This window comes from Hevea brasiliensis, chromosome 6, assembly GCF_030052815.1.
Source record: "Hevea brasiliensis isolate MT/VB/25A 57/8 chromosome 6, ASM3005281v1, whole genome shotgun sequence".
Classification (NCBI taxonomy): Eukaryota; Viridiplantae; Streptophyta; class Magnoliopsida; order Malpighiales; family Euphorbiaceae; genus Hevea; species Hevea brasiliensis.
The window spans coordinates 67,478,535-67,495,084 of NC_079498.1; the positions used below are offsets into that span (position 1 = coordinate 67,478,535).

General features: G+C 37.0%; 1 long non-coding RNA gene across 1 annotated transcript; it reads right to left on the reverse strand.

Annotated features, from left to right (window-relative positions):
* Positions 1-2,913: 2,913 nt before the first annotated feature.
* LOC131180822 (uncharacterized) lies at positions 2,914-4,995 on the reverse strand. The gene is made up of 2 exons (XR_009149501.1): positions 4,821-4,995; positions 2,914-3,170 (listed from the first exon to the last, which is right to left on the reverse strand). It is a non-coding gene; the product is annotated as an uncharacterized LOC131180822 (long non-coding RNA).
* Between the last annotated feature and the right edge of the window lie 11,555 nt (positions 4,996-16,550).

Consider the following 16,550-nt stretch of genomic DNA (forward strand, 5'->3'; position numbering starts at 1 on the left):
CAAAAGTCACACTTGGACAACTTAGCATACAGCTCCTTTTCCCGCAGGGTTTGCAGAACAATCCTCAAATGCTCATCATGTTCTTCCCTGGTCTTGGAATACACCAAAATGTCATCAATAAAGACCACTACGAACCGATCTAAGTATGGATGAAAGATACGGTTCATAAGGTCCATGAATGCTGGTGCATTTGTTAAGCCAAAGGGCATCACGAGAAACTCATAATGCCCATACCGGTCTGAATGCGATTTTGGGCACATCTACATCCTTTACCCTCAGCTGATGATACCCTGATCTGAGATCAATCTTCGAAAATACTCCTGCTCCCTTCAACTGATCAAACAGATCATCAATTCTAGGCAACGGATATTTGTTCTTCACAGTCACTTTATTCAACCGCAGAATCAATACAAAGCCTCAAAGTCCCATCCTTCTTTTTCACAAACAAAACTGGAGCTCCCCATGGTGACACACTGGGGCGTATGAACCCCTTATCCAACAACTCTTGCAATTGAGTTTTCAACTCCCTCAATTCCGTGGGTGCCATCCTATAAGGAGCAATGGAAATGGGTGCTGTACCCGGCAGTGTCTCAATGGCAAATTCAACTTCCCTTTCTGGTGGCAAACCAGGTAACTCTTCAGGAAATACTTCTGGGAAGTCTCTCACTGTGGGTATGTCACTCGAGGTTTGGCTTAGCACGCCTAGTATCCACCACATGTGCTAGGTAGGCTTCACACCTTTTCTCATCATTCTTCTTGCAATCGTGGTGAGATGACATTGGACATGAAATCTCTCCTTTCCCCTACAACTGTGATCTCATTACCCTCTGAAGTTTTTAGAGAAATTCTCTTCAATTTGCAATCAACTATTGCCTGATGACGTGATAGCCAGTCCATTCCCAAAATCACGTCAAACTCATGGAAGGGTAACTCAATTAGGTCTGCCAAGAATTCATACCCCTGAATCCTCAACGGGCAACCCTTGTATACTTTGTTCACTACCACACTGTGACCCAATGGATTAGTGACCAGAATGTCTTGGTCACTCTCCCCTACCAGTATCCCCCTTTCTACGGGTAGATTGATGCAGATGTATGAGTGAGTGGATCTGGATCCACCAATGCATGCAGTGTAGTGTAGAGGGAGAACGTACCCCTGATGACATCCGGGGCATCTTGCTCCTCCTGAGCTCTAATAGCATAGGCTCTTGCAGGTGGTCTGCTGTCAGGCCTCTCTGCTGGCTCAGATGCAGGCCTCTGTGATGGTCCTACAGCCTCAGACTTGCCAGATTTTCTACCTCTGCGTAGTGCGGAGGCAGTGCATGCGCTTGTGTTGGAGTAGGCTGTAGTAGTTCTGCGTGGGCGGTTTTCAACTGATGCTCTGTTGACCCACATCTAAAGCAAGCACCGATCACTCTCAACACTCCCCTTATGCCATCTTTGACGGTGTGGACATGCGAGAAGATGCCGGGCTGGTCCCTGAACCCCATCCTCGAGAGCTGCCTTGATGGTGTGGGTGACCTCTCCTAGGGGTAAATCGTGGCTGGGCCCCTGAGGTGACCACGACCACAGTGGGTGAGCTGAACTTTGTGCAGAGGACCCTTGAACTTCTTCCACGATGCAGAGCTGAACTCGACCGACCGGTCCCTCTTCTGCTGTCTCTCTCTTCTAGTCCACTCACTAATTCTCACTTTTTCAACCTTTATGGCAGCTTCCACTAACTTGGTAAATTCGGTGATTCCCAAGGCAGTGAGCTGGATCTTGATGTTGTCATTTAGTCCCTCTTCAAATCTCTTACATCTTTCAGCTTCATTAGGGACTATCTCCCTTCCATAACGGCTTAATCGAACAAACTCCTTCTCATACTCAGCCACTGACAATTGTCTCTGCCTCAGGTTAATAAATTCTCTTCTTCTCTCTTCCAAATATACAGTACCCACATACTTCTTCTTGAATTCCGAGAGAAAGAAATCCCAAGTTACAGCTTCTGGCTGTACTTCACTGGACACCGTGTCCCACCACTCATAGGCATCATCTTGCAGCAAAGAAATGGCAGCTTCCAGGTTTTGCTCTGGAGTGCAGTGAAGTTGTTTTAGTACTCTGCCTGCCTGTTCAACCAATTCTACCGCAATAGAGTCATCTTCTCTCTTACCATAGAAATCCACGCCCCAAATTTTCTTAACCTTTCCAGTGTGATTTACTGTGGAGCCGTGGTGGTGGTGGTGGTGGCATTGCCCGACCATCTGTCTAAAGAAGTCGGCCATTTGTTGAAACATGGCTGTGGAGGCCGAAAGGCTCTGCAGCCTGGTGGTGGAGCAGATTCTCTCATGCCCCAGCCTCATTGCCGCAGTGGAGCATGACTCTCCACTTCCTCCTCGACTGCCCTTTGCGATGAAGGGTCCATATCCTATTTAACAAAGATAAACAGATCTGCGTTAGTGTCACCTCGACTCTTACAAATGCAATGCATGGTATGGACTCAATCTAGGCCCGAACGCCTAAACCGTGCTCGATACCACTAAATGTGACACCCCTTACCCGTGTACAGTATACCCGAGTAAGTAATGCCACCTGGTGTACCGGCACACTCTAATATTCCTCAATTAATTTAGACAATGCTTTTGCATATAATTTATGAAATATAATCTGTTTAAGCCATTTATCAAAAGTATTATTCATTTAAGGTTCCGAAAATTTTAAAGAAAATCCGGTGAGTACCGCTAAAAATGGAGAAAACTGCTTCTTGGAACTGTTAAAAACACTTCCAATATTTTTATTTCATCATCTCAAACTCCAATATCCCAAAATCTCAACAATATTTCTCAAACATCCATTATCAACACCAAATTCAATATCATGATTTCCACATTTCAATTTCCATTTTCATTCATCATTCACATGTGATGTTCGCATGTAAATCACAAGTAAACATCTACTTTTCCATTAACAAATACAATTTTCATAATTTACATATACATCAAAATATATTACATGAGTTCAAATACATATGAGAAAATACAAATCTGCTACAAAATATCAAAATGACAAAATGACACCTAGTGCCCTACCGATGCACTGCAGGTAGTGAGGTGACACGGACACTGAGCAGAACTGTCAGATAGACTCACCCAGTCTGTGGTCTACTGGGCTCACGATCGGAATCTCCAGTACCTACGCGTGGCAAAAGCAACGCGCTAAGCAATAATGCTTAGTGGTGCAATAATATAATAGAAGAAAATAGCAAGAAAATAAATGTGTATACAATGTGTATGCTTTCTTTGTTTGGTCTTGGTATATTCATTAAATCATTAGCTTTATTCACTTTTATTCATTTGGTTGCCCCAAGTAACCTACACTAGACGACTGGACTGGATAACGGGTAAACTGGCACTGGGTACCTAGTACCTCGGGCCGTCACACCATCGGTCACATATGTATCTCCCGGTGTGCAACAGAACAGCTAACAAGCTGTAAATAATATCAGGCACGAGGCCAAGTCTCAATACAAAGCCAGAATGGCTAAAAGCCATGAAATCACAGAATGGCATTTTTGCCATGTGCAGTACTGCTAACGGAACCCTATTGGCATGCCAAACTATCCAAACCAATCTTGTTAGGTATACTAGGGCATTTGAAACTTTTAAATTCTTCAATTTGTGAATTTCAACTTTTTTTGTGTCACTATTCATCATTGGTCAACCAAAAATGTTGACTTTTAGCATAAAAATGTGTACATCAACTTTGGCACTCCCAACATACCACATTTGGTGTTTAAAACTTGTTGGCATTAAGTGTTTTTGCAATTTCAAAGTGCAACCCACACTAGCAGAAAATTTCAGTTTTGGTGCCCTTACTTCACTGTTCCATTGGACACTGTTACTGTTGGAATTTGAAGAAATGTAAAACATGAAAGTTGTTCCTTATTTTGTCTAGTTGAATTTCCTTTTTTGAATCACTCCATTTGGAGTTTTGTAGCTCCAGATATGGCTCAAAAACCCAAGCTGTCCGGATTGCATTCTGCAGAAATTTACCATATCTACAGTGCAGGAACAGTAACTTGAGTCACTTGGTTGGTTGGGTTCTGGCCATAATTTGGGGTAGGTTCCTTCATGAAAGTTGTTTGTCTATGTCTTAACTTATTGCTGTAAAAATTTCAGACCAATTGACCAAATCTACAGTGAGTTATGGCCAAATGAACAGTTACTGTTCATTTGGTCAAATTCTGCAGAATTCAGTGCAGGGAATCCGGATTGGAGCTGGGTTTTGACCCTTTTTCTTTGGTCTTTTGGGCATGGTTTCTTCAGCAAAAATGTGCCATTATAAGCCTAGTTTCATGTCCAATTGGCCAAACTTCAATTGGACTACCACTGCCCAAGTTATGGCAGTGCAAAGGGACTGAAATTTCAGTCCCTATGCTGCTGTCCATAGGGCAGAATTTTACTTTCACTTTGCCATTCTATTTTTAAGTTCTAATTATGGTCAACATACCTAAAATGGTCACTAATTGACCCTTATAATGTTCACTTACCACTTCATAAGCCAAAACCAAATTTCACTCTCCAAAACCCTAGCTTCACATTATGTTTCCTACATAATGCCTTAGTTAGCATACCAAATTATTATTCTTATGTTTATAAACTTTCAACTTAATTCTAGTTCACTTCAAGCTCATCAAAAACACTCCTTACTATTTCTCCACTAGGGCAGCCAAAAATTCATGTACACACACACATGAATTTTGTTCATTTAAATGACATTTTCTTACTAAATTCAAGTGCTCATTCATGAAATTAAGGAGTTTTAGGTATATAGTGCACTAACCTTGTTGTATGCCAATCCAAGCTTGAGAAAGCTTCACTTTCTTTCTTCTTCTTGGCTGCCAAAAGCTTTAGCAAGGTGCTAGGGCAAATTTTTGTGAAGATGACTAAAGATTTTATGGTGATTTGGTGGGTTGTCTCAAGCTTCCATTAAGCTCCCATGGAAGAATAGGGTTTTGGGAGAGAATGTAACGTTTTTGGGTGAGGAAGATGGCTGCTGAAATTTTGTTATTTTGGTCTTATTTAGTCTCTTTTAATAGTTAGTCAAACAATGGCTTAAGGGTGATTGGTCCAACTCCCTTAATAACATCACCATGATGCCATAATTGATCTTTTTCTTCATTTTCTTTCCTTTCCTTCACTACTCATTTTAAATTTCATTTCTAGTAATATTTCTTTATATTTTATGTCATATTAATTATTTACTCAACTGGGCAAGTCGGCCAAAAATCACCTCGGAAGGCGAAATGACCAAAATGCCCTCCGTTTGACTTAACGGGCCAAAATTGTCTGTACCGATAGAAAAATTTTTCTAGGTATTTTCTTGGCATTCTAATGCCATAGGAACCTCAATGACCCTTCTCTGGAGTCCCAAAAATTATTTTATAATTTTTCCCCCGGGTCTAGGGCTCCTCGTTGCGAGAACCGAAACTTCCCTCCGGTGACCCATCGCTTGGGCACCGGCTCGTTTGACTCAGTTGTATTTTATTTCTAAAATTTTTACTAAATTTTTCTTATTAATATTTGAGTTAATTTTGATTCCCGACTTTAATTTAAATATTTTTCCAGACGTTCTAGCTGTCCGGACCGACACCGGTCACCGGAACAGTAGAATGTACGGAGTGGTTACCGGGAGGGTGTTACACTAAGTCTGCTCATTTTCTGCCAGTCCAGATGGACTACAATTTAGAAAGATTGGCCAAGTTGTACATTGATGAAATTATGAGACTACATGGAGTGCCAGTATCCATTGTGTCAGACAGAGATCCTAGGTTCACTTCTAGATTCTGGGATAGTCTTCAGAGAGCCCTAGGAACTAGATTGAACTTCAAGATCTTGCATTCCACCCACGCATGGCGATGCGAGAGGGTAATTCAGATCTTGAAGGACATGCTACGGGCTTGTGTGATTGAGTTTGAGGGCAGTTGGGATACACACTTGCCTTTGATTGAGTTTGCTTACAATAACAGCTACCAATCCAGTATTGGGATGCCTCCATATGAAGCTTTGTATGGCAGAAAATGTAGAACCCCGTTATGTTGGGATGACGTGGGTGAAAGAAAGATGATTGGACCCGAAATTGTTCAGCAAACTGAGGAGAAGATCAGGGTGATCAGAGGTTGACTTAAGACTGCATCGGACCGTCAGAAGTCCTATATTGATTTGAAAAGAAGGGATATTGAGTATGTAGTGGGTGAGAAAGTTTTCCTCAAAGTTTCTCCTTGGAAGAGAATTATGAGATTCGGCAGAAAGGGGAAACTGAGTCCTCTCTTCATTAGGCCATATGAGGTTTTGGAAAGAGTGGGTCCTTTGGCATATCGGTTGGCACTACCTCCAGAGTTGGAAAAGATACATAATGTCTTCTATGTGTCTATGTTGAGGAGGTATCGATCAGACCCATCTCATGTACTACCAGTGGAAGAAATTGAAGTGAATCCAGACCTCACATATGAGGAAGAACCCATAAAGATTCTGGCTTCTGAGGTGAAGCAGCTACGGAACAAGCAGATACCGTTGGTAAAAGTGCTGTGGAACCATCATTCGGGCCAGGAGACTACTTGTGAACGAGAGGAGGACATGAGGAGACAGCACCCATAGCTGCTCAGAGATTGATACCAGGTAAAATTTCGAGAGAAAATTTATTTTAAGGGGGGGAGAATTGTAACACCCCTATTTGTATAGCCTAGTATAGTTCATCATTGCTCGTGACCGATCACCGACAATTAAGGAGATTAGAACCACACTTAAGACAACTAGAGAAGCCATAAACACAAATAATTAGTAATTGCCAATTAGTTAAGTATAAACAAGAAAAATGGAACATAAGAAGTTAAACGAGCCGAGAGTCACAGCGATGGGTGACCTTCTCGGGAATGACTACGAAGTCGATTTAAACTCAAATTTTGAACTGTAAAATGTGACGCCGCGGTCCTTAGGACCATTACGAACACAGTGGAAAAGAGAAAATCACGAAAAAGAACTATTAAGCCAGTCAAATAATTAGGTCAGGGAGCCAAAAGAAATATTGAATTATTTGCAAACTGGGTTGAACCGGCGAGGGGCAATTTGGTCAATTGACCCTGAGAGCTGACTCCTGACCTAACTATCAAATAAAATCGGAGAAAAGAAAATTTCAGAATCGAGAATTAAATTAAAGAACAAAGAGAAAAATAAATAGAAAAAAAAAGAAAATGAAAAAGTTAAAAAGGTGATGACATCATGCATGACATCATGCATGATGCCATAAAAATAATAATTAATATATTTAATTAATTAGATTTTTGGTCTTCCTAAAGACATAAAAACAAAAAGAAAAGAAAGAAAGAAAAAAAAAAGATCAAAAGTCTTCTTCCTTATCAAGTTGCCGTCCACTCACCCTCACTCCTCCATGAATGGTCCTCCATTAAAGCTTGCTCTCAAGCTTACAATCCTTCATTAAACCTCAATAGATCCCATAGAAACCTCATTAGAACTTATTTTAGCCACTTGAGAAGAAACTTGGTCATCAAAGAAAGAAGAAAAGAAGAGGAAAATTAGAGAATTCAAATTCAAGTGAGGTAAGCACATCAATTTGAAAGTTTGAGATTTAGTAGTTGTGTTTATAGTTTGATTAACTTGTAAATAAACATAAAATGAAAAGAAAAATTTGTAGAGGGACTATGAATGATTTTTGGCCAGCTTGGGTATGAGGGTATTGTTGCATGGTTTGATGGATTGGAAGGAGTATATGAACCTTAATTAGATGAATGATTATAATTAAAAGCTTTGAAATTAGTTAAATGCAACAAGTTAGTAAGTTAGGGTTTTGGGACACTTAGGGTTAGAGACAAAAATGTGAGAAACTTGTAAATGGTGTCTTTAACCTAATGTGAAGTGAGAAATGGTCATTTGTAACCTAATTAAGTGTGTTAGAAGTATTTGAATCAAAGCCAAATTCAGATGGAGTATGGTCATGCTGCTGGCAGCATGACCAAATTACCTTTGAGGGACCAAAAATTAAATTTTAGAAGTCCAATTGGTATGATACCAATTGGGAATGAAAATAGACACTAAATGACACAATTTTCATTTAGGAAGCATGCCCAAAAAGTGACCAAAACCTAGTGAACAAATTGACCAAAGTTAGAAAATTGCAGGCTGCCCTATACAGACTGACCAAATGAACAGTATTTGTTCATTTGGTCATAACTTGAGCTAGGAAGTTCTAAATGACCTAAAATTTTACCAGTGGTTAGATGAGAAATAGACCTAAAACTTTTATGAATAACACAAACCCAAATTATGTCATTAACCAAGTCATTTGGCCACCCCAATTTGGTGACCCAAAACTGCCAGCACCAAAAATTGCCCAGAATTCTGGGTTGAATCCAATCCGGCAGCCATGGTTCAAATGGCTATAACTTGAGCTACAAAAACTCCAATTGGAGTTATTCAAAAAGGAGAATAAACTTAAGACATTAGGGAACATTTTCTATGAAGAAAGTTTTGCCAAATTCCAACAGTAAAATGACCAATGGAACAGTGCAACTAGGGACACCAAAACTGAAAATTGGCAATTTTGCTTAAAAGACCTAAGTTTTGAGAAAATGACCAAAACCAACAAGTTTGGTGACCAAAATGTGGTATGTGGGTGAAGTTGATTTCCCATACCTATTAAGCCTTCGAAAGTCAACAAATCGACTTGAATAGTATAGTGAATAGTAACCCTGAAACACAAAATTTTAAAGAATGCCGAGTTTAGCAGATATAAGCTAGATAAAAGTGAAATTGAATTTATTTTTGGATTTATGCTAAGTTATGGTACTGAAACACTGTGAAACTGTATGTTTCAACTGAAAAAGACTTGGAAGGTCTGAGATACTGAGTCAAGGCCTAAAGGTGACTCACGTCAAGTTTGTGCACAATAAATCTTATTTGAGATTTTGACATTGAAAAATTGATTTAGTATAATTTATGAAAAATTAATGTTAATCATGAATTGTGTTGCTACCTTGTGAATGAAATTATGACTTTAGAAATTTATCGGATTTCTCATGAATTATTTGAATAAAATATTTGAAATAGATTTTTTATTCACAATTATCATGACAGTGCCTTATTACTCCTCCTCCATTCATGGGATGAGAACGATTATTTTTTCTCCCTCTTTGGTTTACCAGTTGAGGTTGTAGATCGGATGAGTACTCATTAGCTAGCTAGCCACCTCTCTCATTGATTTCGATTAGTGGGGTTATAGATTGCTTTATCTTGGTGTACAACACGGCATTGATCGAAAATTTTGTGTCATGGCTTAAGTTGTGTATGAATTGGCAACACTATGTTTATTTAATTATTTGACTCGAAAAATTTTGCTATAATGAGCTTTGATAAATTGTGAAATTTAATTGTGCAATATTTAAATTGTGTTTTGTCAATGAATGATTTATGTATTGTATTTAAAATTTTATTGTGCACCACTGAGTATTTTTATACTCAGCGATAGCTTATTTTGTTGTCGCAGATAAGAGTAAGGAAAAAGCAGCAGAGTGAGCTGCTATTGAATTGATGACTACACTGATCTTTTTGTACGGTATTGTTTTATACCCTTGTAGTTATTTTGATGTAAATATTGTAATATTTTATGTATCAATGTAAAGTTGAGCAGTTGTATAATAAATTGTAATAATATTATTTTCGGAGTTTCTTTTTGTAATTTAAGATTTGTATTTGTGAATTTCATACTTTATGCACTGTGAATGAAGTTATGAAATATTCTGAGATGATAAACTTTGATTGGATTGTGGAATTATTTTGAAGTGGATTGAATTGAGTTGACTTGAGATTTATTTGAAGGTTGGGAGTTGTGGAAAATTTATTGGAAGTATTTTTCATAGGTTTTTGGAGAACTGTTTTCTCAAAATACAGACGGAACTCTGTCAAAATTTTTATAAAATTTGCTGAAAAATTAAAATGGACAAAAATTTTTACTAGTATTTAAACTTTGAATAAATGATTTTAATTCATACCAAAATGCTCACCACTTCCAAAATGTAAGAAAATAGTTTTAAAATCCCTTGTAGTGTACTTAATGAATTATCGGTCGGTAAAGTTCGATAGTTCATTAGGTATTCTAAGAGAACATGTTATGCCTTACAGAGGGGTAAGGTGTGACATTTAACAAACCCAAGAAAGGGATTAAAGTGGTTAGTGCTTTTCTTCTTTCCTTCTTCTTTTAATCCTTGAAAGTGACTTGAAATAAGTAGAAATTGTGAGAAAATAAAAGGGATTCATGAACATAGGGTGGTCGCTGAAATTTGGTAGCCAAGAAATTTATTGGATTTTGATGTGTTTAAATGATGTAAATGAGTTTAAAGATGATGCTTGGTATGGGTATATGTATGAAAAGTGATAAGGATTGAATTGATTGAGTTTTGAAACTTTGAAATTAGGGTTTGCGATCATGAATTGGAGATTTTGTCTTATGCTTGAAATTGACCTAATTGAGATGAAATTGTTGCTTATAGAAGTGCTATGTATGCCAATTGAAGTAAGGGAGTTGGAGGGAATTGAAAAATTGGGAGTGCTTTTCTCTGCAGGTTTGGGACTCATTGAGTCCAGCTTGAGTTTTGAGCTATAACTGAATTTGTGTTGCTCCAATTGGTATGAAGCTAATTGGAGGTGAAACTAGATCCAGAACACTCCATTTTCCATGAAGAAACCATGCCCAAATTCTATCCAAAACTTGACCTAAACACTGTCCCAATCTGGATGACCATGCACAGAACCCAGAAAAAGATCAAATGAACAGTACACATTCATTTGGTCATAACTCCCTCTATACTGGTCCAAATGACCTGAATTTTATACCATTGGAAAGCTTAGACATAGGAATACAAATTTTATGAAGAACACAAAGCCCATAAATTCCTCTAACCAAACCAAATTGTTGGCCCAAGTTGAGACACAAATCTGTCCAGAACCATGTTATCTAGAAATTGCTGGATATGAGCTTACCCAACCAGTTTGGGTAATAAGACCTTAACTTGGTCTAAAAAAATCCAAATGCAATGAAACCAGTGGAAAATTTTCAATAAGACGTAGATCTACAATATTAGTATTTTGACCAAAACCCAGAAATCAAAGGAACTTGGTCATTTGGCTAGGTCAACTTGACACACACATTCTGGAAATTGCCTAAGTGACCACTTGACCCCAGAATAGTCCTTTAGTCATATCTTCCACTAGAAAACTCCAATTGGGATGAGCCTTACCTTTCTAGAAATCTCAGAAATAGGACTCCAACTTTTTTTTAGATACTATCCTCAAATTGTGAATGCAAGAACCCTAAATTTGGAGTCAAAGCCACTGACCTGAATTGAAATCCTGATGGCACAGGGTATAGGAATCCAGGTCAATTAATTGGCCATAAATAATTTCACAAAACTTGAAAAAATTATGATTAAAAATTCTAAGTGACCACAAGACATAGGGTAACAATTTATATGAAGAATACTAGGCCTAAATGTGGTTGCAACCTATTCATTTAAATTGGTAAATTTTAACTACAAAAGCTGCCTAGTTATGGAACCAGAAATTTGAAATGGAACAGTTATGGTTATTTGACTATAACTTGAGTTCTAAAAGTCCAAATGACATGATTTAAAAAAAATAAATAAATAAAGACAAGACATAGAAGAACAACTTCCATGAAGGAAGTGGAGCCAAACAATGGCCACAAATTGCTCAATTTGATATGCAAAATCAAGATACTAAAACTGAACCTAAAGAAAGGTTCTTGAAACAAATTACATTTTGGTAGGGATTTACCCCTAATAAGTCACCACATGCTAAATTCCATGAAACAGGTATGTGAGACCCACTTTCCCACTGCAAAATAACATGAAAAGTCTAATAAAGAATTAATAATGCTTAATTGCCCAAAGTAAACCTAGACTTATGTATATTGTTTGGTTTGATTGGTATAACAATTAGGGACTACAGATAGTAGTACTGCCTACATGAATAATCATTTATTGACAAAATATATCTGATATGATTGTTCTACAGGCTATATGCCTGCCCGTTGGCCATTGTGCCTAACTTTATTTTCTGGCTTTAAAAGTCTGCCTGCTGGCCTTGTGTCTGACATGACAGTTGCATACAGGGTAGACATATGGCTGTCTAACCATTATACTCCCATGTATCCAGCACTTATAATCTGTTATAAGTTACTTGGGCGTTGTTATAAATTAATTAAGACTGAAAATATAAGAAATGACAAGAAAAGATACTTTTAAATCTAATTGTTCCCAAAGTGCAGAGAATTCATAAATAACTTAAAAATTGTGGAATTTAGCATAGAATAATTATTTTAATTAGTTAATTATATTTCTTTTAAATTATGAACTACTAAGCAATTTGCTTAATGCGTTAGTTTTTCCATTGTGTAGGTACAGGAGATCATATACAGCCATAGTAGCAGTTGCAGCAGTAGTGCCTTGACAAAGCTCTGACCAGATCTGCCACGGTCCAAAGTCACCTCAGTTTATTATATTTGGTAGGGCCCATGCATAGACTAGTAATTTGGTTCAGTGTATATAAACATTTTGTAATTATAGTCTGTGATGTAAATAAGTTGTAATTATATATTTGAGCTGTAAGTAAGGTTGTAACTTTTTGTATATGAGTTTCCATATGAATAAATGAATGAATATACTTCTTGAAATTGTACAAGTAGAAATGACATGATATGACATGTAGATATGTGAGATAGACATGAAATTGAACCCGCTAGATGTTAATTAAACAGAGGAGGTTTTGCCTGGGTATCCATAGAAATTAAATTGTAAAAAAAAAAAAAAATTCACCACATGTTTTTTATAAGTTTAAAATTAACAATGAACAGGACAGCATAAGATAGGGTGCTCCGACACCGAATGTGGCACTCCTAGCTCTGTTATTCTGTAGACGGGTGAGGGGTGTCACAGACCAAAGCCAAGGAATAAAAATTATTTCAGCACAAAAAAAAAAATCCACAAAGCATTGCATCTAAAATCAAAGTAATTATATAATTATATTGATAACCTTCATATTCTCCAATAATAAATATCCCTCAGCAGAAATTGTTTTCCTCCCTTCCAATACATGTAACAACCTAAATTTTTTTAATAAATATTTTCTTTTATTAAACTAATAATTTATTGATATTTTATTCATTATTTTAAAATTAATATTTTTCACAATGGTATTTTTGTTAAATGAATATTATTTTTACATGTCTTATTATTACTATTATTATTATTATTATTATTACTTTTATTATTATTATTATTATTATTATTATTATTATTATTATTATTATTATTATTATTATTATTATTAAAAACAAGAAAGAAAATTAAAAACTTTTTAGGAATGAATCTAGACAACATGTATGTCAAGATTCATTCCCAAAAATAAAAAAAAAAGAACACAAAATTCGCGCAGCGCCCCCCACCCCCCCCCCCCTCCCTTCTCTTTGTTCTCTCTCCCTCACTTTCCTCTCTCCCCTCAGACAAGGAGCACTGCCCAGCGCCTCCTCTGACCTTAGGCAATGCCGACAAGCCACCAGCCGACCAGCAGCACCAACAGAAGCAGCGGTAAAGAGGGATGAGAGAGAAGACATGCGCATAGGTAGAAACTTTTTGGCGTGATTTCAGCTTCATTCGATGTCCGATCAAGGTGATTTAGGTGGCATTGAAAAGCTTATTCCGAGAGCTTTCTTTTGATACCAATTTTGCAACATTTGGTGGTCGGATGAGTGAGATATGGAAGAGAGAAATTTTGAGTTTTTCAAGCTTTCCAATTAGATCTGGGACGATCTGACCATTGAATCAATGATCCAAGGCCACCGATGGACTTAGCACATCAAGACCTTTGAGATGGAACTAACTTTGCTCCGATTAGACACCATATCATTGAACGATCAATATCGCTTGGTGAGATTTTTGACTTTTTGATGCTTAAAAATTAAATATAATTATATGATAATTATTAATAATTTTTGTACTTCATTTAGGTGTGATCAGATCGATGATAGCTCACCGATGCCCGAAACTGAGTTTTAATTGAAATCTAGCTGCCTGATGGCCTATCCCATAATATAGTCAATATTACAGTTGATTCTAGCATTTTCAAATGTTCTGGATGTATTACAGGTAGTAAAATTTACAAAGGTAGACCCGAACTTAAGTTGTGTAATTTTTACTTTCGTTAAGCCAGCTGATAAATCTGTAAAATATTCCTAGCTTAGTAAAATTAAGTAAAATAATTTTAATTAATACAAAGATAATGTAGAGGACCTCCAAAAATATTTTTATAAATTTTAAAGTATTAAAAATAATTATTTAGACTGTAAAAAAGTTAGAGACCCGAGCTAGAGTTTAGAGGATTGGACTTAGATTAGGACTTTTGTAGGCCCTGGATGGACATTAAAAGTATTGTTATAGGCCTGAGGCCTTAGGTTGTTGTTATTGGTTGAATTTTCTTATAGGGGGTTAGGTCCAGTTATAGGGGAAACTCTGCCAAAATTTCGACAAGATCTTAAAATTTATTGGGACTCTATGGTTTGAATTAATTATTTAATTTTGTCAGTCTTTTGATAGAGGTTAGTGTGTATGTTTAGGTGATCATTGTCAGCCGTCTTTTTCTTCCAGTCGGACCAGCTGCAGTCCAATCGATCAGTCTGTGAGTTAGATATTGATTATTTTTGCAATTACAATATTAATTATATATCTAGTATGCTTATGCATTTTATAAATATTTAATTAGGCACATGCATAGTTAATATATTAGGGGCATTTTGATTGCTGTATATTTAATTATTGCTATTTATTTGTAATTGCCGCCCTGAGGATAATTTAGAGTCTCGTGCATGTGTCGGTATGTGCGTGGTGTGATATTAGTTATGGATAGGATAAGTAGAGCGGCTAGAGCTTGACAAGCTAAGACCCGATCCTTTTTATAGATAAGTCATGGTGAATACGGCTTTGAGTTGATCTCGCTGACCCCCGCATTTGGATTATTAAGCGAAAGTCAAGCTTGAGTTGACCTCACTGGTAGGTATTAAATTAACAGAGTTGTATAGGGGATCAGCTCCTATATATATATATATATATATATATATTGATGTGATGCACTGGGTATGTGAGCAGCTCTGAATTAACTTCTCGTGTGAATATTGGGTGAATTACTTATTTTACGTGTTGGATGTGCATTTCATGATAGGATTGCATTAGTTTTAGATAATTATGAAAATTGCATTTATAATTAATATCTAAACTCTCTGAGTCGAATGCTCATTCCTGTTCAAATATTTTTCCCAGGTTGCAGGATGAGCGTGTTTATTTCTTCGAGTCTAACCTACATTTTCCTCTGCAGATTGTACTTCTTAGTTTAATAATTTCTTATGTCTATTTATTTATTTAATTATCTGTTTAATAACTAAAACTCCGCTGTGACGTTGGGTTATGTATTTTTGGTATTAATAAATGAAAAATTTTTAGGATATTTAAATAGTTTACAAATGATGGCATCAGGATTGAGCTGGACTTTCCTAACTTTAATCTTGGGTGATAATCGGGTTGGTTGACCCAAATAAAAAATGTAATATTTTATTTCATTTTATTGGCATGTTGGGCCTAAATTTTGACCCTGGTTATGGATTTGAGAATAGTAAGGCTTACTACGGGCCTTAGGAGCTTTATACTGGCCTAGCTCTTAGTGCTAGTCTGGCCTGTGGGATCGGATTGTGACAAAGTTGTATCAGAGCTTAGGCTTTAGATTCATGGGAAGATGTGTACCTAGAGTTGTCATATGCAGAGTATAAGATCCTATTTTGTCTTATTCTGTAATTCCTTGTTTCTAGATTCTATGTTATTCCTTGGATAGTATAAGAGTGCTTCAGTTTAGCGCCTCAATTTTCATGGAGTACATGGTGATGTGAACTAGAGCTAGCAAACATGTTGAGGTCTACCATGGGGATACATACTCCATGAAATATTGTGTTTTTGTTAGTTTGGGGCTAAGTGAAGTGCTTATCTAGCATAAGGCATGAGTACATAAATGTGAGTTATGACAGTGTAGCTACCTTAAATAGGGGTGAAAGTATCACTACTAGCAGTCATCAATGGATAGCCCAATCAGAGAAAGTTATAGTATTAGTGGGTTTGAGAGAGATAAAAGATTGGAAAACCTAGTCTGTTAAGATGTACCATAGTAACTATGCAATGTTCTCGATGTTTGTGCTATAATCTGTGGATTACAGTATCGAAATGGAATTATTGTGTAGAGCTGCGTGTTTCCCTATGGTGTTCCATGATGAGGGTGTTTGTAAATAGCCTCTATTTTGATACAGTTATGCCAAAATAGAGTTCTATTTCTATAAGAGAATTTGGAACTCCTAATGAGGGGTTTAAAACTCTTGAGCTAGAATATCGAAGGTCACAGTTGGGTGGTAACTAGAGTCAGTGACTCGATTATCCTACCGTGAGCTAGA